We start from the raw sequence: 25,243 nt of genomic DNA on the forward strand, positions 1-25,243 counted from the left end.
CAGCACACTTCATCGGTCAACGGAGCGCAGCAAATAATTCGCGCGATGTTTGCGCCCATCGATCGAGATCGATCACCTCGCAAATTTACGCGGCGTTCCGCGCGACGCGTCGCGACGATCTCCCGAAGGCCCCGAGTTATTGATGCTCAGAATTACACCGATGAAATGTTGTCGGCCGAGAGCGCGGCAGGAGCATTAAAGTACCACCGTCGCTTTCCGTTATCGTGGGCAAATGCTGCGTCAATATTGGCAGTTTGTATTGCGCGCAAAGAACGAGAGTAAATACGAAAACAATGATATATGGAAGTCAAACAAGCCGGTCGCGGGTCCTGCGCGCCGAGCGACGCTCGGCTCCGATCGCCGATCAAGGTCCGATATAAATAAATGGACGGATTAATTCGCCGTTCGCCTTTCCCTTCCGTTTCGCCGAGGAGCGCGCGGACCGTGTCGAACAATAGGCGCGGTGTTAATTATTGATAATGCGAACTTAATGAAACCGCGGGAAATGATATTCACGTCGCTAATGATCCGAGATGCTGGGGCGGCGATGAACTTTGCGGAGAAAAAGCGGGGACACGGAACACCGATATGAATTAATGATCGGGTTGAATCTTGGAAGGTTATATTGTATTTCCGAGTTTCTTTTTTTACTAATCTTCCTTTGTAAACGAAATATCAACGTTGACATTTTATTAAGAGACCGGTGCTCTAATTATAATAAGAGTGGACCTAATAAAACATTGAAAGCTACTTTTTTAAAACACTAAGTATTCATTTTATATTTCTGTTCCTTTAAAAGATTTCAAATCGAAAGGATTAAGATAATCATTTACTATTAAGGAATGTTTTTATGGTACTAGTGATGTAGTTCCTTTTTATTCTTTTTCTAGAAATGGTGTTCATGTCATTCATTTTTCTTCTTTCGAACTGAATATCTTCCTCGAATCCTTTCTTTTGTTTTCCACGCTTAAAGAGTCGCGAAGAAAAATTGTTTCCCCGCGAGAGCCGTCGCGAAGGTGTTAGAAAGATGTAAATACACTTCCCCCGCGATGAGCAACATTGTATCAGTGCAGAGGCATCGGATCCGCGTAGCACAATTTCATAAGTAAATTACAGGGCCCGGTTGGCGTATTGTTGTTGGAAAATATCAGCGTTCGCCGGAGGTTTACAATCTTGCACGAGATACAAAAGCCGCCTCATTCCGATGCGAAGTTTCATCGCGTGTACGAACTGTTATCTTTATTACGATCGCAGCGAGCACGAGAAATCGCGTAGCCGCACCGATGATTCCGAAAGTAGAGGCTCCCTGTTATTTTATTTAGCCTCTCGTGCCCCCCACCCCCACCGCCCTCCAACCCCTACGCCGTCGGTCAATGAAATATTCAAATATCTCGCCTGAACCGAAGCACAATGGAGGAACGAAGCAATACGGTCGCTTATGATTTATGGCGATCCGTATGGGAAGATCGACCGGCGAAGAGCTTGTGAGCCCGAGATTCCGGCTTTAAAAGATTTATAAGGATGCGCCAAATGTTTCGAAGTGTCACTGTCACGTCCACGGTTATGCATCGGCGGGACTAAAGGACGCGCAAGACGCAGTAAATTTGTCATGCGTGGAAACGGAGTCTTTTATTCTATAGTCTTGTAACGTGTCTGGGTGGTGTTAGATCCTTTTTCTCTTTCGCTCGGCGGAAATCGGTCTGTAGACTCTGTGATGTATAAGCTGTATAGTGCGTAGCGTTAGATACTTATTTGTTCTCAGTTCTGGAAATCGTTCTGTAGAATTTGTGAAGTATAAAAAGTAATGGGATACAGGATACTTGTTCACTAGAAATATTTTTATAGACTTCGTGAAGCGTATTTCGATTTTGTTGCGGATGTTGATTGGTGGTTTTTCAATATAGGAAGGAATAGAGTAAAATTGATGCTACTTCTGATAAGTACTTATTAATTCATAATACGGGGTATGAAAGATAATTGTTATTTAAAATTGGAAAATGGAGGAGCAATTATAAAATAATATAAATGAGCATGAAGTACTGTGGAGTTAATGGTGTCATTTGGTTCCTTTTTTAGTACTCAATGACAATGCTTTCGGTAATATGAAAATAGTGTGTGTGTTTGTGAAAACAATTAATTTTTGCTGAAGTGACTTTCGTAAATTAATTATTTGAAACACATACACATATTATACTATACACAAGACAGTTTTCAATTTAATACATCTCTCCGATCAATGAGTCGCGTGGAAAATAATTAGACAATTTTTTACGAGTTTTGCTTCAATAATGGAAACGTTTATTAATATTGTCCCTGAATTTCTTACAGGTATTTATTAAGTTGACGACTATATTTTTAGGTTTCTCACATCCTTTTACAAATCTCAAAAACTTCGACCACGCACCTACTAATTTTGACTGCGCAGTGTGAACTATCGAATGTAAGCTTCTGACTACAAGATGTAAGCTACTGAATGCGGATGTAATGTTCCTAGATGAGTTATTTGCTGTCCAAAGTTTGGTCAGCACGCACGCCTTATGATAAAGTGCGTCTTAACCACTACATTTTCCACGAATTTGAGGCGGAGAAATCTACACAATTACAAATTCGACAAAACTTCGCAGCTTAACAATAATAACAAAAGCCACCTCGAATATTACTTAAACATTCCAAAATCCTCCATACAAACTTTTCCCTTAAACCAAGAGTGAAAAGATCAAAACTTCCCTATCAACATGACACAACTACCCTTATTCCAAAAAACCTTCACCCTCCAAAATATTACCCAACAAATCAACGAAACACGCATCTCAAAAGCCAATCATTCCTACCCCAACAAAAGTTCAATCTCGCGAAACCATCGCTCCGAAACTCGCTCATTCTCCCATCAATAAACTCCCCCGAATTTAAACAAATCCCGAGTATCGGGTCCGACGGCGTCCAGAGCCGGCCACTAATTAATCGATAATTAAGCAGAAACGGGCGAGCGGGCGGGTCGTGCATTCCGGGTCGGTGTCGCCCGATAGCTAGGGCGCAGCCACCGAGGAAGAGAGAAAGCGAGCATCCGCGGCAGTATCTCGGGCAGAGAGCACGTAAAAGTGTTTCTATACGCGGACGATAAAATTCTCGAGATTACAAGCTGCACCGACACTTCCTTTCTACGCCCCGGAGGCGTTCCCTTATCAGCATACTGCGAAGCGGCACAATAAGACGGAAATCTGGTGGAAAGAACGGATACCATGCAACGAGACCGGCCCTCTATCGTGGAAATAAAAGTACCGAGTAACGGCTTGTAGACGGAGCCGAGAATGCCGGGCGGGCGGGGGGCGGACAGGGGGGCGCAGCGTTGTAATATGCAATACGCAAACACCTCGTCTACTCGCGCCCGATCGTACATAACTAGAAAGCGGAGAAGAGACAGCGGCCGAGGAGGGAGGGAGGACGACATTGCCTTTCCGCTTCAGAAGAGACGTCTTCGAATACTCGAAGGGGAATAACGTCTCGCGAACACTGGTCGCCGGCCATGTAAATGCTTCAGCGGCGGGACTCGTTGTTCTTCCGGCGTGACATTACTTTTACCCCCCACCGGCGACGGTTCGGATGACGTTACTTCGCCGCGACCGCCGCTGATGGCCGACATCAATTACCGAGACGTTGATAAATACGCCGGCATTGTTGAAACCGGCCGGGGAATGGGGATCTTCGGGTTCAGCCGATCCGGCGCGACTGCAGGGGGAGCTAACACTTTTCGGCTAGCTCGAGGCTAATGCTGGCGCGATTCGAATCGGGGCTACCTGATGCTAACCTCTCGCGGCAGGTCGATAACTGAAGAGTCTTCGGGACGGAGCTTTGATCGATGTGTTCGGATGTGCTTAGATCTAATTAAAGAGGCTAATTGAGGAGACACGATGGCCTTTGAAGGCGCGGGTTGGAAACTTTACTTTTGCTGAGCTATTGGTTGGCGGTTTAGTCTTGTTGGACAGTTTGGCAGTTTTTTGGGAAGCGGAATGTTCTTGTGATGCCTTCGTTAATTAGTTGGGTTATCGTGTTGGAGTTCTGAGGAGATTGAAAGTTTGAGTTGTTGGTAATTTGGATATTTTCAGGCTCTTTCGTATATTGTTTTGAGATTTTTGGTTTGAACGATTTTGAATGATATGACAGCATTTTTTACGTCATGTTTTGTTTATTCGCGGAAGACATGACTCCATGTGTGAAATAAATTCGAGTCGATGTTTCTTATCAAGTGATAAATTCAGTTTTCTGTAAGGACTTTAACGAGAGCATTACTTCCGTACTATAAACCCGGACGTCTAGACAGTTTATGACAATCTAGAAACCCCGATTGCAAAATTATTAGCCCCTTCACGGCTAAGAACATTACGACCTGGAAATACCTGCAGAAGTATCGAGACGACTGAACTTAACGAGTCGAATTTAACTATGTGACAGGAATATTGTACCTGTTAACAGTGGATGTTGGGTATATTTCCGTTCATCTTGACCTCTACCTGATTTCTAGTCCCTAAAACCATCTACCATTTCCATCAACCTCAAAAATATACCATCACAAAAATTCTCACACAATTTTCAACCTCCCAACACAACTATCTTCCCCAAATATTCTATCGCAAACTAACATCATCCCCTAACTGCTACCCCTATCCAGATACCAGTCACAGATACCAATCCTGATCCATCAAGATTCGCTTGAACCAGTGAAAACCCATCGAAGAATAGCCATCGACGACTCCCCGACAGATTGGCTCTAAAATTTCCTTCGACCGGTCTCCGGTGGGTAAGGGTTAGCGTGGAAGGAGCGTGTAGCTGCGAGCTGATGGTGTGCCGTGGGTTGATTTCGTGGCGGGCGTGGGTCGGGCGGGCGGAAGGGCACGAGCGGGCTAGACAGTAAAGTTCCTTCTTTGTCGGATGGGCGCGGTGAATAGCGTGCGGAGGCAGACGGACGGGTTAAATTTGCATGGACGCTTGTCTGCGTTTCCAATTTCACGCATGCACACATCCAGCGGTACCGATAATAAACGGCGCCAGTTTTGGCATAAATCAAGGCCACAAATCCTGGCACGCCTTCGTCAGTTCGCCGAGAGAGAGAGAGAGAGAGAGAGGGCCCGGGCGAGTGGCCCCTTCAGGATATATTCGCGACTAGCTCGCGCCTCCGCCGCCCAGCTCGCCCCCTAAAACCACCCCCTCGACCGCCCGGCGCGGCCACTTTCTACCCTCGCGCCACTTCCATTTTTTTCTCCTTTCGCCGGGGCGGGCTTCCTTCTCCCTCGCTCTTCATCGACAGACGGATTAATCCGACATGGAGAGCTAAACAAGCAGAAAGTACGCTTACCTGCCCCCCTCCGGCGGACCCAGTCCCCGGCAGAGAGGAAATATCTGTAGAATTTCACTCTCGGCCTGTCCGGTAATCCCCACGGTAGGCCGTTTGAACCGGACGTTTGAATGGCGCGGCTTATTAAGATCCATGTTTTTCGTGGCAGCCGCCCCCCGCACGCCTCCCCCGCGGACCATCGGCCGAGACCCAGTCCAGAGTTTTCAAATCGCTCGCAAAAGAGCGACAGGCTGATAGTGTTTGAAGTATTATACATTGTTAGTGAGGATTACCCCGTTCCGCGTTCCCTGCTATCGCGCTTCGCTCTGTTTCCTTCTATTATTCGCGCGTGTACGTGTGCACGCACGCACGCACGCACGCGCGTGTCTAGATGTTTGTTTGTTTTGCTGATTTTTTCGCCATTTTTCCTCGACCCCCTTTTGTTTTTTGTTTGTTCGCTGTTTTCCTCTGGTTTATTGTCGGTATTAATTGGCGGTTCGACCCTTTGGCGGATTGATACGCTCCCCGCGGAAACGTCGGGGCCGATTAATGACGTTGGCGTTGGCAGATTATTCGAGTGCGATTTAAGTAGGCGGTTTTAGCCTGCCCGTTTTTAATTGCATCGAGCCGATTCAGAGGGGATGAGGGACTTTGCGATTCGGTTTGCGGGGATTCCGCGTTGAGGGGAATTTTTGGGTTATTTAGGAGTCTTTGGTACTGGATTGAGGATATTTAGGTAAGTTTGGTGTGTCTTCATGAGGAAAGGAGATCATATCATCGTCTAATCGTCTAGAAGTCAATATGATATCAATTAAAATATTTTTGGCACTGGAAGCTTCCATTGATGTCTCATCTTACGACTCTACTTAGTGATATGTTGATTTTTTGATCATTTTCTTTAGAAAAAGTATTTATGAAGTACTTCAAAAATTCGTCGAAATTATAATAAAAAACGAAGAAATTTGGATAGTATCATTCATATTAAAGAACTTCCTCTTACACTATATTTTCCAGAGATAAATGTTCCTCAATTTCAGCATAAAATCGCCAAATTTCCGAGCGCATAATCAGTGAATAATCTTCATTAGTGACATCACCGGTTAACACGTTAATCGCCATGCCAGTCACTGACGATCAGCTCTTCTGAATTACTCGACAACAATCGTAATATGCGAGATAACCGACGTGGAATGAAAATGTTTAACCTTTTAGCTACTGTACGCCACTATAGCGGCTTTTGTGTATATCATCTTTCTGAACGATACGCCATTATAGTGGCCCAATTCTCTCTGCCATCAATAGCTGGTCTCATTGTAGTCTAATTTAACGCAACTACACAGTGAAAAATTCTATCAGCCTCAAATCGCACTGCTACATTTATGACACGCAGACTGCGTCAAACTTTGCCTTACAGAGGTTTCGAGGCTAAAAGGTTAATAACGTAACTAAATTGACAATAGTGTAATGCAAAGACTGTAACGCCAAATAATGAATACTTATTCCTGCCTTTCTTCACTACAAAGCAACTCTACGGAAAAACAGTCAAGATTTTCGCGGCGCTCAACGCGTTAATGACAAAACACCGATTAATCGATTTGCAATGATCGAAAGGAAAGAATGGTCCTCTGGCGGTGACAGCGCGGCTCGCGATTAAATAGACATTCGAATCAATTTCCGCGCGTTTACGAAACGGCCGCAAATTTTGCGGCGATCGGTACGGCCCCGCGTGCGTCGCGTCGGTGTGTTTCGACGCTGGTTATTTACTGGGCAAGCAGAATTTTCGTGGTTACCATATCAATGGACGGGCACAATACGCGCCCTCTCATTAACGTTTTATGATGATCCAGCCGTTTTCAAATATCCCCGGCCGGCCCGGTTATAAATTCACTGTCGCCCATTAACATTAAAAGAAATCACCGTGCGATACATCTTCCACCCCCCGGTCGCTCGTGGATGGCCGTGTTATAACTACGATATTCAAATCGTGCTCCATTGCGTGCCGGCATTTTGTATTCGTGCCGTGCGCAAACTTAGTTACCCGGGGATCAATTCCCTGGGAAGATGGCGATTTCAGGTGAAACCCCCGTAGTTCGGATATGCCTCGGACGGTCTCTAATTTCTTCCAAGACCGACTATTCCTTGGTTCTATCCCGCATTCATCTTTCACGAGAATCTACCGTTTCTTTTCAAAATCGATGCTCCGAAAATTACATTTTATGTTTTCGAACGTCGTCGGAATTACGTTCGAAAATCCTAACTATTCATGGTACAATATTTGGGAAATGAACGTTTGAAGATTAGCCTCTACTTTTTAGAATTTATTCATAGGTTTGAAGTTATTTATTTGAAAACACTTGGAAATTGTGGAACATTTAAATTAATTAAATAAGTTTTAATTCATATTATACATAGAGGTGTTAATACGTTTTATATTTTATTTTGTTTCTTGCGAAATAGAATCATTATATGTGCACACACGAAAGCATTTTTATTGAATATAATTTTCCGTTATTTACAAGAATTAACGAAGAATGTTACAGAATTATTCTATAATTTTTATCAGCTATAAAGTAACCATCGCGATTATCACGAAACGAATCCCAAAGCAAAGAATCAACGAAGTATCCGTATTTTCACCCCAAGAAATCTCACCCCAAAGAAATCAATTTTCCCTCGATCCAGTTTTCGCAAAATAACCCCGCGAAACCGATGATCCAAGTGAAGGCCCGCGGTCCGGCAATTTACATACCATTGTTCATTTCTCAGCTGCAACGGGAGGCCAGACAAGGGATTAATTCCCAGATAAAATGTCATTCGACGTGGCGGGCGGTACCGCTCCAGCATTTTTCCCTTTAATTCAATTCTCGGAGCGTAATTCTCGAAACGTGAAACCAAGGAATCCGGCAGGCAGAGCGCGGCCAATTCCGAATGTAAGAGCGCCGTTCGACGTCGGCCAATCGAGATCGAGCCCGAACCTTTTTTCCTCCCTTTCGTTTTATTTTTTCCCTTTCCTTCTTGTTTCCCCCCCTTTTTTGTTGCAGAACGAGTACACCCGACGGAGGAACATCTCGAATTGCAATTCAGTTCAATGGCATATCGCGCGTCGTTGCCAGCCGCGCTTCATAAAATTTTAACTCCCATTCCTCTCGTTCTTTCCCCCGATACTCTCCGATAACAGAGCCACCCTGTGCGAAGCTACGGCTCGCGGGATGTACTCCTCCGCCCGCTCGGGTCGGGACGCGAAGCAGTCGCCTCATAACAATTTACCGAGTTATCAGGAACGCGCTCCGTGTGTCACGTCGAATATTTTCGAATTTATTTTGAAACAAGTGTCCGCGTTCCTTCTGTATCGTTTCGGATTTGCCGAGAAACCGCTGGTAATTGTCTGGTAAAGAGTGCCTCGATGACTTTGATTTTTTTGGATGACGCGGAGAGACGTGTGTTGAAGTAGACGAATTTTGACTGGGGTGAAATGGAGGAGAAGTAAATAAATATTTAATTCAGTTCTATAACACTGCGGTTTGGAAGGTAAATGTAGGTTGGTCAGTTCAAATTAAATTTTTGGTGAAATTTATAATTCGTCAATAATGCACACAATATGGTGAAATATACACTGTCGGTCAAAAATGCGGTATATCGGTTAAAAGAAAACATATATGTATTATTCAAATATAAAGATATATAATTCTTGTTATTTTATTTTATATATTTATAAGATAATTTTTAATCTCTGTCGCTACATATCAAATTCCAAACTTTCGACCAGCAGTGTAGATATAAATCCAAAATATTGTTCTCCATAATATAATATTTGCTAAAAAGATTATACGTATATTTATATTTTCTCTAATTATCTTAAACCCTGAATTTCCATGACAATTCATTTATTCGTTACTTTCAAATCACGGTCAACCGTCTCATATAAACTGTTTTAAAAATACCTCCCCGCAGCGTATTGAAAAATTCAAAAAAATTCAAGTCGCGAAGCCCTTTATCAGATAATTACCAACTCGGCCGCTTCTCCGCCGGTTGTTCTAATAAAGGATTCACCGCGCGCCCGCGGTCGCTGCTTCAATTTTTCTGCCGAAACGCGAAACAAGACTCCAATTTGGCGGATTCGCCGCGGTCTCGTGTTCGCCGCGCTGCACCCGGCAAACGAGAGCTCGTAGACAACGGCGCAGGGGCTGGAAAACTGTGTGCTCGGCCGCGAGGAGTATAATGTTTTCGTTAAAAACGGCGCGCTCGGAATCTCGAGGTTCGTTTGGGGAACTGTTCCGCCCTATGAGGAAGATGGGTGGCGCGAGACCTAAGGTTCCTTGGAATGACCGACGGAAAGCGGCGGGGCGAACGCGAACCCCGTACACGCGAGTCTGTTCGTCAAATTTGTGGTAATGTTCGGTGGGCTTGGATGGGACCTTTGGGTAACGCGGGCTAGGAAAAATATTATGGAATTTGGAAGGTCCGCAAGGGTTGTTACTTCGAAGATTATTCGGTAGAATTTCGTGGCGGAGTGGGTTGTGTAGGTTGCTGGTATCAGAGGCTTGTGAGTAGATTCTGAAACTATACAAATTCATATCTTTATGGGGACATTTGGGGAAATTGGAATTAAGTTCTGGTTCCTTTGAGGATTTTGGTAAATTGAAAGAGTAAAACAGTATTCTACAGTTTTCGTTGTGTAGATTTTTAAACATTTTTAGGTTATAAATATAGTTTAGTGGTTTTCTTAAGATTACGCTTAATGAAAAATTATAGGAAGATTTTTTTAATGAGACAATGTTATCGAGTTCTTTGTAATTGTGTTGTTATTCACATCCTATCGCGGGTTCGATAAAGCTTTTACTTTAAATCGTGTATTGATATAAACTAAGCATCGTGACGAAGTTAGTTGGCTAAATGGAATTTCCGCAGTAAATTTATCGTACAATTTCCAATGTCTATTAATCCGTTAATAATGATGCACCATGTATTAATATAATTTCTATTTAGCCGAACTCCCATGAAAATTGACGAACACTCATACGCTAAATTTACTAGATATTAATATTAATAGTAGCTAATTTTCGTGGATCGACAGGTGGAAAGAACCTCAAGTGCCTGGGATTAAAACTATTTCCAGATCCTATTATATCTTTTAACGAATTTAAATTGTAAGCTAGAGTGAAAATTGTATTTCCAAATACAACTCTATAATCACGTAAACTTAATTACAAATAAACTTTCGAGAATTTTACTAAAGAGAACTGAAACATTGTAGCCTACATATTGTACACACAGAATATTCAAACTGAGTACACAATAGAAAATTCATTGAAGAAAATTTAACGACGACGAGTCATTAGGAAAACGCGACAATTATTCGTTGAAAGTAAAAACTTGTCATCCGGCTGGTGGATTTTCGCGCGTGAATTTCTCTAAGTAGACGACGAGCGTATTCGAAGACAATTAAATCTCTAATTTTCTGGATGTCATGCGCACAAGGTATTACCGTGATTCAAGTGGGACTGCCTAGATACTGACATACACGCGGCAACTTTGGTGGCGGACGAACACGCTGCCGGGAAGTGACAGTAGCTAATTAATTAGTATCAAATGTAACTCCCTCCGCAACAGTATTCTATCCGCCATGCCGCTTGTTACAATGCGCGGCATTTGATACATTCAGTGATTAAGCACGCAGACGGAGGAAAATCGCAAGCTGCACGTAGTTGGCATATGCGCGAACGGCATTCGGGATAAATTAACAAAGTCTTGGCGTACGCTGATATCGCGCGTTTCTGGTAACGACAGTTTTAATTTATTGATCCCATTGTCCGTTGTCTTGCGTCGTGTCGAGTTTCACGAATCATCGTTGTTCTCGTTGAAGTTTCAATTAACTTGGTCTTATTTAAATTGTTTCAACTCGACGATATACGTACTCCAACTTGCAATGGATTTTTAATTTAAATTCAGTTTCTTTTAATATAACGAATTGTTGTTTTTTTTTATTGCTATTTGTGTTTGAAAATTTTACAGAAAATCTTATATACTAATAATTTCGTGAAATCATTTGTGTAAGTATATCGAACAGAACTGAAATCTTGTAAAAAGTGAATTAAATGATTTTAAATAATTATCTTTTTCCATTCGTAAAGAAGAGTATAAGAGATTGATAAGATTCTCGAGAAATATTCGAGGAATTTGATACGCGTTTTGGAAATGTACCTGGACCGTGATCGATTTTTCGTTTGTTCTTTTGTTACCATAGAAAATACGATATTTTACAAATCCACGTCGAAGTTCGACAATTTCGGCCGAGTTTTTACGGTTGTTTAAATATTTGAGAAGCATTTTATGAGGGAATATTTAGCTTTCCTCGATACAGATTGGCAAATTGTTACAGATGATTACAATACGCGAACAAATTGGACGTTGTAACGATTATTCAAGATTAATTTCAATGAATAGCGGAACAGGATGCCTGCGTCAGGAAGTTACGAACGACGTGGCAACTTTTACGTCATGTAAAAGTTTCTCTGACAGCTTTTATTCCATTTGAACGAACTTTTATTTAAAAGTTTTAAAGGAAACTGAGCTGAGTGTTGAATTGCAGACTGGTGATCGATATTGTCTTGAAATGTAATAACGAGAAAGATATTGAGTTAATAACAGTAATGTTACTCGTTTCATGAGAAATTAAACGATTATATGTCACCGCGTTAATAGAAAAATACAATTATGGTGCACATTTAGCAGATTGTTTAATTGATTATAAACTAAAAACACGTAACATGAGAAATTATTTTTCTTTCATTCTGCTTACTTGCACATTCTTGTAGTTTAAGTTTAAAATTAATTTCTAGTTAATCCTTCGTATTCTGTTTCCAGAGAAATGCAACATTTCTATAATAATTACATAGAATTTCATTCATACTGGAACGTAAAATAAACCATAGAGCGAGCCAGTTTTTGCCAGACATTTATTCAAGATAATTAACCAAATGATTTCTCGTTAATTAACTGTTTCATTCGTACAAGAATTAGTTACTGTTCCCAGTAAATTCTTCCCATTCATTCAAATAATCGATTACAATAACAATTTAAACAATCGCTTATTGTCTCTGTTTGAATAATTATAAAAAGAATCAAGTACACACATTTCGAACAACGAACAAACAATCACTCAAATTCCAATTTAACAAACTGGACAACAAATTAAATATTTTCATTCGGCATCAATCATCTGACAAATTTTAATCGTTCGCGGTGGCAATCAACGTGTTAATCAAAAATTCATTAATCAGCACCGAATAAACAAACAGCAAAAACCATCGAACCAAAATACTTCAAGAAACAAGCAATTAATCAAATAAATTCCAATTCAAACAACGATTTACCCATCAGGCCTGACTGAAATATCGCAAAAACCATCGAACCAAAATACTTCAAGAAACAAACAATTAACGAAACAAATTCCAATTCGAGCAACAATTTACCCATCACGCTCGAATAAAATACCACGAAACCATCAAGCCCAAACATTTCAACGAATAATTATTCGAATACGTTTCCGTTCGGTCAGCGAATCGGCAATCCGAACGAAATATCAGCCGTTAATCTCGCCTTTCGTCCGTAATCCGAATGAAATCTCGCCGGCCAGTGATTCGCGCACGCGGAACGTCGACCCGCGCGAATTTAAGACGCGACACTATAATTAGTCTAGCCGTGAGAATGAGAGGTTTCGGGCCGCCGGTTAAACAGGCTATTAGCAGCAGCTGTTACGTGACATCGACGCGTCTCGGACACTATCTGATGTCGCGGCTTATACGCTTTTCTTCTTCCTCCTTGCCTCGCAGCTTTCTCCGCCTCCAACGACCGCGATGTCGCGGCTTATACGCTTTCCGACCCCCCGGCCGCCTCCCGAACCTTCCATTTTCTCGTCCCGAGGGAACTTTCTTGATCGCTCGAAAAACCCACCCCCGGGTTTCTTCGCTTCTCCTTGGCACGGTGTTAATCCACAGAGGTTTCATCCAGCGTCTGATTAACTCGGTATGAAATTATCCTGGAGACCCGACCTCCTCCTCCCGCCCCCGACCCCTTTTGCGTCGCGAATAACCAAACTGCCCCTTATCCGAGAGCGGCTCGTAACTGTTTCATAGCCCACAGTCCGACTATTCATTCGCCGCCAGGCCGCGCCGTTTGGCAGGGTACGGGGCATACCGTAGCGGTTGCTTGTCCGTTGCAAGCCGCTGCAGTTGCAGCTACAATTCCCGCGAGCATCGGGAAGGAGCCGGGCCGAGAGACAGAGACGTATACGTCTCGCAGCGTACGCGCGGCTGTGTGGCCGCTGCGTGCGGTAATAGCGGTGAATACTCTGTGTCGGTCAAACGCGTGCCGCGTCGACTTTAACCCCTTGAACTACGATTTCTTTTTGAACTGTAATCGATCTAAGTATTGTAGTATGTAGAATATTTAGGGTAGATTAAAATATTGTAGGATGAATGGTTTGTTGTGCGTAAGGGCGACCAGGTATTGCGACCGACCGGCGCCGGGATGTTTGGAAAATAGTGTGACTGCGTTTAGAAAATCTCGAGTGGCTGAAGGAATGCGTACGTGACTGCGTGAATTTTGACTATGGACGAAAGATGCGAGTGAGAAGGGTGCAAGGGTGAGAAAGAGAGCGAATGGGGGTGTGTTAAAAGCGAGTGGGAATGCGTGCATGAGGACATTTTGGTGAGAGACAGCGGAGAACATTTTTGTACGTGATAGAGAGTCGTGTGTTGGCCTTCGTGGTATTAAGTTGTATTTTTACGTGTTGTCCGTATTGTTTCCTAATTCTCTTTTTACTGAAGATCCACATTTTCAATGTCTAATAGTATCTACTATACTATGTACTTTGTTACTAACCCTTTGCACTCCATAGGCGCCTCTCAGTTGCCACTCGATTTGGTACAGAAAATTATGAAGTATAATATTTAATGTTAAGTTTCGTGCGATGCAATATATGAAATATTAAAATAAAACAGCCTCCTTTAATTTATGTACGATTTCTCGTGCAGCTACTTTCAAGAAATGTTGACTATATTTCATTAGAAAGTGTGTTGGGCAAAATTCCTGAGTGGAAAACTCTTGGAGTGCAAAAGGTTAACTCTTTGCACTCGTATGTCATGTTGGAGATGACAATAGAAATTTGTTGTACTTTATTTGTGGCACTTTAAAAAGTACCACACTTTAAAAGATTAGAGAAATTAAATCTTATTTTAATAATAATAAATTAAATGAATATAAGACATTGAATTCAGCTGTGAATTATTTTAATTCATTTTGTTAAAAATCATGACAAATTTATACCTGACGACATTGAAAATAAATAGATTGCAAAGGGTTAATAATTTATTGAAAGCGACAGAAAATTCGAGTGTTATTCTATGTCAACGTGTGCTCTTAGGTATAATCGTTGATAACAGAGGAATAATAGGTAATTTACATTTATACAATACATGTGTTTATTAAATTCTGTTTGAAATCTTCAACAAGAGTTTTTGAAAATTTCGAAAATCGTTTGAATAGAAAATTGAATTATATTTTGAAATCTTGAATATTGGGAGAGATAAAGTGGCATATAAATCTCTCGTTAGTTGAATAATGAGATTATTCGTTTGCTGCTTTCGGTTTTAGGTGTTAGGTTTTGGCTTTGTTAATGTCAAATTTTAATTTAAACAGGTTTTTAGTTAGTGTTTATAAATTTATATGTCAAGGATCTAAGGTGCTAGTAAGTTGATCGTGAATAATGTATAAGAGAGTTTGGGACTGGGAAAAACTAGGAAACGAGTGGAAGAATGAAAGAACTGTGTTTGGGAAATTATTTTGGGATGTAATATATTTGGAAGGAAAGATGATAGAATGATGTAGGATAAAACGAATCATGTATGGTTCAGTGGAATTTAATTTAAAGAAATTAAATTTGCACTGCACCTCGCCTTTAAATACCCAAGTAATTTTGGCTGATTTAATATAATATTAGATTTTATATTTTATTGAATCTTCCGTGATATTTTATGCGAATATTGTAGAGTGAAGTTTGCTTTGAGACTGAGAAGATTAATCTCCATCGGGTTGTAAAAACAACGGACGGCAGAATGACTTGCAGACATGCAGATGTGTTCGCCGCCGTATTTATTTAACCAGATTACGCACAGAATGAATTTCAATCTTACAGACCACAATTTTACATCTCGAAAATGTTTAAAACAGGATATCTGTTTATCACAGAGAATTTCACGGAACGCGAAAACAACGAAAAATGCTGGAGTACCTTACAAAAGGCGCATCTCTACAGACTCCGTACAGTCGGTCTAAAAATCTACCAAATTTCAAATATTCAAAAGTTAAAGAAATTGATTCTTAAAAGAAACGATTCTTAAATCTACTGGCAAACAAATCTACAAACAGGCACCGTGAACGTATTAAAATAAATCGAACGTCTTTTCGTAATAATTACAATTTCACATAATTCACCAATCCCTCGGTGACAGGTTGACTAGACGGCACGATTTTATGTTCCCGATTTATTTATATTTGCCGGTGAACAATTCGAAGAGCCGTCTCTTCTAAGAACCCATCAAATTTCGACCGCCGAATAAATTGCCGTAAATAGCACGGCCGAAGCGTCCATCCTCCGAAATTTCTAAATACTTAAGATCGCCGCAGCGCGCGTCACCGCGGTTTCCCGTCCGACTGTACCATATAAAATCTCCCACTATCTCATCAGAAACTAAACATAAACTGCCGTTGTCTACGCGGTTCCTTCTCGCCGCGCAGCCGACATTACTGTCTCTCCCGTTTCACATCGAACAGTGAAACGGTCGTTTCGCGTCGGTGTTGCCGCCATTGAAGGGCGCTCTATAGGGGAGAAGCCGTGACACGAGGACGCTACAAAGGCGCGTCGAAGGATGCCGATATGTTCCCGAACCGAGGGCGGCTCGGGGGAGGGCGCGACGCTTTTACAACATCCATAAACGCCCTCGTGTTGGCGAGACTGCGAGAAGGCACCTGTGGCTGATGCACGGCTCGACATTCCCGCAAAGACTGCCGCTTTGCGTACCGCCCAACAGCGCGTTAAGGGTCTGCGGAAATTTCTTGGCTCGACTCCTGCCGACTCGCTGATGACGGACGCACTGTAACGTTTAGCAGTCGATCAATCTGAATCTCGCTTCTAGGGATTTAAGTAACACTAATTGTACCGGGAAACGGCCGAATAACCGGATTTTAACACTAGAACTACCGAATAGGTAGAAAGGACCAATTTCTACATTCTTCTGCAATTATTGAAGAGGAACAAATGCATCTTAGGGAAATGAGGAATTGAAATTGATTTAAACATAGGCAAACTAAATTGTAAATCGATTGAAATCTCAACAGACACGACATTGGAGTTTCTATAGAAAAATTAGAAGATCTAATAGAAGATCTAATGCATCTTATGGAAATGAGGAATTGAAATTGATTTAAACATAGGCAAACTAAATTGTAAATGGATTGAAATCTCAACAGACACGACATTGGAGTTTCTATAGAAAAATTAGATCTAATTTAATTATTCGGCAGTTATAGTGTTAAATTCTGCGTTTTCTTTCGTTTGTTTAACTTTATATCAATTCTTGTATTGTCCGATTGATCAGTTCTTCGGCTTTTGTCTATCCTTTTGTTTCTGTTTCTAGGGAAAAATATTTATCAGCTAACTCGCTTATTTTTATTTTGTAACTAGTTATTGCACTGGTTTTTATGCTTGAATATCTATTCAGATATTGTAAATATCAAGTTTTTGACCTTCGACCTATAATATCGTGTCGGACTCGTGACGAAAATGTTAAATTGAATTTGAGAAATAAATTAAATAGTAATACATTATTAATGATAACGTAGTTGTATCAATCATAGTTACGAAATGAATCTCAGGGCAAGGGAGGAAGAAGAGTAGTAATTACGTTCGTCGTTTATTTCTGAAAATGTAAAATACCAGGGGTGAAATAGAAAGATTGTTGTTCGTCTTGAAAACAGTTGAAAAGTAACACAAGAAAATCATTTACAGTTTCGAATACGCAATGTTCGAAAACAAAGGCCCGAGTAAACATCTTTCCAACAATCGACAATTCTCATAAATGCCCTGGTAATTATTATTAAATCATTTATCGTATTCAATGAACACATACACACACACACACTTCCGCCAAGAACCGTACACGAAGAACGCAACTAAAGCCCAAGGAAATAAACCACAAATTGAAAAGCGAAATGGCGTCGAAACAAAGCGAAAGCGAAATGTACCAATTGTGCGAGAAGTAGCAGTGCGCGGTACCAATTCGTTCCCATTAACCCAGCCCGAAACATCCGTGTATGGGTGCACGTCGCGCACGGGAAAAAAGACCGTGCATCAGGTGAGCCGCGCGTACTTACAATTAGTCCCATCGCGAACGGCAGCGGTCGCCCCATTGTCCGTTCCGCCGAGTAGAAAATATTTCATACGGAAACCGGCGCGTTAAGGGGCGGCGAGCGACGTTTCAACTGAATTTTCCGATAACATTCAGCGGCGAGAACGGGGAGCGCCGATTAATTTTCCGCGGGTCCGGCCAGGAGAATTCGGCGACAACGCGCGTCGGTAAAACTGCATCCGCGGCGTGTATAATTGCATTCTTGGGGCCCGCTTTGAATGCCGGCTAACGAGTAACCGGAAGTGCAACACAACGGACGGCCCGCGACGGCATCGCGGTCGGAATTAATCTGATTTTCGCGGCGACGCGGCGAGGTAAGCTTGAACTTGAACATGTTCGGGAATTTAATGAGAATTAATCGAGTCGGTGTATTAGACGATTGATGGGAGAGCCCGGGGACAATATGGACGCCCGTTCAACGCTCTAACTTCTAATGTTCCCGGTTGAGGACGTGAATGATAGCTGAAACGCAATTTCTGACGCCGGGAAATTTATAGCGGGACGCGAAGAATTCGCTAATAGGGATTTAGCCTGAATGCTTTCGAGTCGTGTCCGGAATATAATTAACGGTGGAAACTCGAGTCGGATGCCCGCTCCCCCGTTTGTAACAGCTCATTGAGTATGCGGACTGTTTTGTCCTATTTTCCGACTCGCCTGCAACGATTTACTAGCGGGGAGTTTTTCCCGACGTTTGTTCCGTCCCTGTGTCGCGACGCCGATGAAAATGGCCGCGCGCCGGAAAAACTGTTTCCGCGCGTGCAATTTGTACGAGATAGTTTCCGTGCTGTTCCTAATGCTTGAGTTTGTGAATTTTTAGTTTGGCGATGGTTTTCGCGTTTGTCCGAGGTATCATTGCACTTGACAGTTTGACTATAGATGGAATAAGCGAGTTGGTTGAAGTCTATTGAATATTTTTGGTGCTGAATGTTGTAAAACGCACTTCGAATTAGTCAGTTGCGCTGATGACTTGTATTTTGATATATTTGGTTGCATTTTTTGTTGTAACATTACTCAAATTAACAGCCGCAATTCATGGAATCTTTATTTCGATTTGGCCAGTCATCTAGTGATTTTTAATATTAATTTGGGTACTAAAGTACACATTTCCAATTTTAATAATCTTGCGATACAACCGCAGTAACACCTTTCCAACACAATCGAACGAATACCAAGCGATCATTCCAAAGATTTTAACATTAATTTCGTCACCAAGTTACAGATTTCCAATTTCAATAATTTCCTAACAGACCATTTCTTTTGTAACGCGCAACACCTACGAAACCCAATAAAACCACCGCGGAGTGACTAATTGTACCAATTCGAACGAGCTAATTACGCAAAAGTGAAATCACGCGCATCAGCCCACCGTAAAATTTACCGTCGCCCGCGAACCATTACTCATCGTCCCGGCGAGCATTACAATATTTTCTTCCCGCGCCGTGAATTTCATGAAATTTCAGAACTGCAATAATTGCAATTGATTTCGCCCGTGTAGGTGCATTACTCGCTAGGGGGGGGGGGGGGGGGGGGGAACAAAGTAGCGAAACGAATGACGGGATGAACTTTGACCGTAATTGATTACACAAACACCGCTTAATATTTCCAACCGGGTTGCGCTCGATATTAAAATTTATCGAGGCATCAAATTGTCTACTTTCTCCGTTGCCGGGGGTGGGGGCAGGTGTGTCGAGGGTGCGCGCGCGCGCGGGGTTAGGGCAACTCGATCAAATAACGTTCGAAACATTTTCCGTAACACGGTCCGAACAATGGGGCAGTTTAAGCGGCGGCATATGAATCCGACCGGAGCCGGCCGGGTCGCGATGAGCACGCGATAAAACCAATGTCGACAACGTGTTTACAGTTTTATGGGGTGTCGGCTAAATGCAACCCGGTGTACAGGCCTTAATAACTCTCGCGCGATACGAGAATAGAAATACGGCCGAAATTTACTGTCGCGCGGGCATTCTGCTCTCTATAAACGGCGTACGCGGGCGCCGAGAAATTTACATCGGCCACGGGGTTTAATTGAATCGTTTAATGTTTGAGCCAGTTCGAGGAGCGCGCACATTCGGATCACGTTACTTGGGATTCCTCGCGACCGTGGCTGCTCTTACACGAAGAAATAAGTCGGAAACACGCGGTAAATCTTCTTCGTCCGAGACTCGCTTCGGGGTAATTGGAATTGATCATTTATGGCGCACGTGTGCGTGTTACTGACTTATGACTGAATAGGGCCGACTTGAATGGTGGAAGTTGTTCTACGTGGAAAACGGAGCGAGTAGAGTTTTTACAATGGCATTTGATTGATAGAAACCTTGTTTTGTGAAAAATTTAGCTTGAAAATACGAGTGTATGTTTAAGCGTGGTTTTCTCGACAGCGAAAGCTGACGTGAATGATTCTGTTGTTCAATTTCTGTACACAAGCATAAAGTGACCAATCGAATTTTCTCAAAAACAAATCTCAATTTTATTATATAGAATCATTTACAGGGGAAGCTTCCCGGGAATTTAAAAATTTGAAACTCGGTATATAAAGTATATAAAGTACATTTTTTCGTGCTGAGCTTCAATTTGAAGTGGTGAAACCGTGTTCTCCTTCAAAATTGCAAAATAAGATTTTTCAAAAGCGGTTGGTAGTGGAGTATTTCGAAAAATTTGAACTTGTTTTCAAAGAGCGATTTCACCCCTGCAAAATGAAATTGGCCACGACAAAAATTATTGACTTACTCTACTTACACACAAAGATTTATAACTTTTTGAATTTCCGGGTTCGATAACTTGTTAGCCAAATATTGGCCAAAATTGCTTCGCACGAGCGTTTTTGATTCATTTTTTCGCGTAGTGTCCCATTCTTGCTGGTTGAGCTGTCACGGATTAAACGCAATCGACTCGCTTCCTGGACAAGGAAAGAGCGGGAATGGGCCAAGAGTACTGATACCACGCATCGGAGAACAAGAATCTCGTGGTTGGATGACCCGCGGACGCATTCTCTGAATCGGACCCGTTTGACAAACCTCGATTCACACTAGACTAACTCGGCGCCGATCTCTCCTATGGGCTCCGCGCGTGGCGAGCCTTTTGCCAGCAAAGGCTGCGAGCAAGGTCGATTCACGTGTACAGCCCAGAAGCTTTTACACGAAGAAAATCTGCGAGTTCAATCGGAAGTCAACCCTCATTGGCTCTGCCACTTCACTGTACTAATGAAATCAAGTCACACGCTCGTCGATCCGTGTCGTTTCGCTGGGAGCTGTTATCTTTGAATGAAATCGGATACTTAAAAGTAGAACCTCCAATGACGCGATTAAAAAATTATTGAGAAACAACGATAAAAATGAGATTCTTTATGAGAAAGCAATACAAGCCGAAATAAGTTGTACAGAAAAGAAAATAATCTCTATAACACGGAATTTTTTAATCACGTTGTACGGAGTTCTGTTGTGCTTTGTATTTACTTGGGGACAGTTGTTTTGTTTAGAAGTTGCTGAACTTTGTAACAAACGGATAGGGAGCTGTATGATTGTGATTTTTGCGTGGTGATTTGAAGAAATTAGAATCAGATGGAAAAATTTTGTAGAAGCAGAAAATTGATTTAAAATAACTAAGATTTCTAAGGTTTTAGAATTTTGGGAAACTGTGTGTAATGAGTGCTGAGAATGTAGAGTATTATAGAGAATTAAATATTGGATTCACTAAAGTAAATATTCTGCAAAGAACGTCTTTTTATCGAGTTTACTAAAGATTTTTATTTGATCTTGAATTTAATACAGACGTAAGTTTCTGTTTTACTAAAATTGATGTTCATTAAGCACTGGAAATACGTTCTTGCATCAACATCTACAGTTCAGTAATGAGTACAGACAATGTTTGGAACTGTGCTTATAAGTATGTCGAAAAGCACGAGTGTAAAATGCGAACACATAAATTGCGCCTGTATATGCACGTGGGCTTTATACACAGGCAGGGTGGAATACAAAGTAGGAACGCCTAAACGTCACAGTTATTCGCGCAGCTATACGTTCATGTGAAAAAGCTATATAAAATGGTGTGTATTTTATCGTACAAAATGTTAAAACGATAAATATTCCCAAGCTTTTCAAACACTTTAACTGCAGTTCAAACTTTTTTCCCCGATGTACATTCAGAGAGGTGTATTTAAAATAGATTAAGTTCAATTTAGGAATTATTCGCGAACGGATACTTTAATAAAATCTCTCTCTCTCTTGATAAGAAATAATTCCTTAATTTGTTAAATAATATTTTCATTCACTTACGAGCATTAGTTTTGTAATTTTCCGAATTTAGAGAATTTAAATTCTTACGCGTTAAAAAACTATGTCACCGACAACGAGGTAAATAAAGAATGATCATTAAAACTGTGAAAGGAAAGGAGTAAATTTTGTAGAATAAGTATTTAAGATTTATACGTTAAAAGCTTGCAACTATCTCGTGTAGCTTTTGCAGAAGTTGAGATAAACCAGGAGGGTGTTTGATTTTTCTTGTCGCCACGGTGAAACTCATTTTCACGAAATACCACACCAAGATATATAAAAACACCTTACATTAAGCTTACTCCGAGCTATTAAGTTTAAGCAGCTTTCACTGCGCCAGCGGAAAGCTATGACACTAATAGGATGTTCTCGCCTTGTGTGCAATAACAAGCGTGAATTTAGATGCACTTTTATTAACATTTCGTACGGAGAAAGAAACTCCCGAGTACATTTTTTCATTTACAAAATAACGTTCCCCTTATCAAAACGTAACAAATTTAGTAATTATTTCAGAATTCCTGTTTATCAAGCATGAAACGGCAAATTAGAATCATTAATATATCAAAAGGAATCTTATTTAAAAATTGCATTGAAAAATAAATAAAAGTGTAACTTTTATTCATCTATACCTTAGTAAAGTAAAATACAGAAATAAATAAATCTTCGAGTATTTCTATCAGTTGCAATAGAAATTTTTACCTTAGGTAATAGTAATGTTTTATTAAATTGAATATTTTGAAAATTTCTCCATTCTCATGTTGATTAATATGTATTTGAAGGTACAATGATAACTTTGTTAAAAAATGAAAAGATTGCGTGTTGCGTATGACTCGTATTCGATTCTTTTCTAAATTTATTTATTTACGATTGCAGGATCAACTGTGCTGACGACATCACGGATTCTCTTTAAGACATCGATTGATATTGGAGTGCGTGCCGACCGTGCATGTCCGAGTGCGGTGATTTACAGGTGAGTTCGCCTTTGTGAAACAACATCTGCATTCTGTTTCTACATATTTTCTTCAACGAGCATGTATCAAGATTCAGATTTCATTATGAAACTTTGATAAACCCGAAGTAGATACATAAATAGCCGTGGATGTTCTGGCTTCAATTATTTTTCAGGGAAACTCATTCAACTTTTTATTTTTCATCCCCTGAACTTATAAATACTTTAATACTTCTATCGAAGTGTTCGTTTAATAATCAGTTTTTATTATTAGCAATTTCGCTTGTTAATTTCCTGTAATTTTCATGTTTCCTGCCTTCTATCGGTGTTTATCATCTGTAGCACATATTTACGCGGTGTAATTTCTTCAGGTTACGCTAGTGCGGTGCAAGTGTGTACCTGGTAAACATAAAACACCGGTGTGCGCACATTAATTTATCGTAACGGAAAATTTATTACGTTCATTGATAAACTACAAAACATAAAAACCTTTGCTTTGCGCAAATAAGCATCACATTTATAAATACATATTATAATGAAAGAATACATTTACATAACTTCTATTTATTCACTTTTCATTCTTTATACTGTTAAACCTTTTTGAGGAATATTTTATTCAGTTCAACACAATCACGCATTATCAGTTGACAGTTACAAACACATCGTGCCTGCAAAACAAAGCAAAATATTACTTAGATAAATAATTACAGAATTTACATAAAGTATTCGAATAATTTTATTATAAACACCAACTACAAAGTTTCAATTTGCAATATATTTATTTTCTTGAAAACCAACATCGCGATAAGAACTTTAGCGACGAGGGACGTTCAAAATTTACCGGCGACCCTTAATTCAGTCGAATGAATACGACGTAGACTCTCTCGCGAACATATCCGTTGGTTACTGGAAGTATTAAGTGATCCGAGCCGAAGTGGTAGAATCCCGTGAAAAAAGCGAGAGCGAAAGAGAAGGGAAATTCGAGCGAAGAGAGTCGTAGAGTAGTTTCGATAGCGAAAGAAGCACGGAGGCAGCGAGTACGAAAATGTCATCGCGATTTCCCGGCAGCCACTCGAGCATAATCAACGAGCGGGAAAGTTGAGTGAGTGGGCTAAGAGTGCTGCTTAAAATTCAAACGCGTGCCAGACGTATACAAAGCGAGCGGGAGTCGTCCACTGATTCGTGAACGACGATCAGGGAAACGACAGGGAGAGTTTCAGATATAAAGCGGAGGTTATATCGCGCGGCACGTGGTTGGAAGTGACAGTAAATGCTTTATTAGTACTTCAAAGGGACCGTTTACGATAATTACGACTTCTGGTGTTTCGCACATCCCGACGAATTAATATTACATAGAACTTTTCGAGTGTTTCTATTATTCATTGCGATCTATTCTCGGAATATGGCGCTAATAGGAGGTAATTAATAGAAAAGATAATTGCAAACATTTTTATTAGTTCATCGAACATTTCAATGTGTCGCATATTAAATTTTAGTAACGTTATTTGGGAAATATTTACGTTGATTTTGATTGATACAATTATATGTACCTTAATTTTTTATTTTTATAGCTCCGATTCCTAAGATCTGAATGAACGAATATCAATGTTTGTAGGAACAATAAAATAATCTGTATAATTATTTGTAAACCTAATGTTAATCATGCATATTGATTTAAGTATCCATCTATAATTTCTATTATTATAACAGAACAACGTAATAATATCAACGATAATAACCGAATTAAATATACCAAGAACATAATATTTCAATCTCATCGCTCATAAACGTCCGACGTTACAGAATCCCCGAAATCCAAGAATAAGTAACAATCACCAGACAATTACATCGCACAAGGCAGAATCGCTGACAGCCGTTTGACAAATTCACTTTCCACCTGGTAGACCTCCCGCGAATTTAACAGTCGATTTCGAGCAAAAGAAGAGAACGAAATCGCGGGATTGGATAGGTAGAAACTTTTTTCTAGGAAATTTAACTTGAGGGCTGAGCCGGGGAGAGGGTTGAATCGGTTCAGAAAGGGAGGAGGCGATCGAGTATTGGATTACGATAGAATGATTGCGCTTTTAATTAAAAGGGAGGGTGACAGACACCCCCCCCCCCCCCGTCCTCGTCTTCGCAAGGGATTAACTTACTAAATCCGAGTTATAGTCTTATTGTCAGCCGGGTTTCATAAAGCGGACGCGTGTTGGACGTCGTTCTTTACGCCGTT

The 25,243-nt window shown here is 41.0% G+C and overlaps 1 long non-coding RNA gene across 2 annotated transcripts in view; it reads left to right on the forward strand.

The window, feature by feature from the left end:
- The window catches only part of LOC143175255 (uncharacterized), a 129,821-nt gene extending 106,787 nt beyond the window's left edge, over positions 1-23,034 (forward strand). For both annotated transcript variants that reach the window (XR_012999995.1, XR_012999996.1), the window contains one exon: positions 22,938-23,034. This is a non-coding gene — a long non-coding RNA (uncharacterized LOC143175255). The remainder of the gene's footprint in view (positions 1-22,937) is intronic.
- Positions 23,035-25,243: the final 2,209 nt, after the last annotated feature.

This window comes from Nomia melanderi, chromosome 14 (genome assembly GCF_051020985.1).
Source record: "Nomia melanderi isolate GNS246 chromosome 14, iyNomMela1, whole genome shotgun sequence".
In the NCBI taxonomy this organism is placed as follows: domain Eukaryota; kingdom Metazoa; phylum Arthropoda; class Insecta; order Hymenoptera; family Halictidae; genus Nomia; species Nomia melanderi.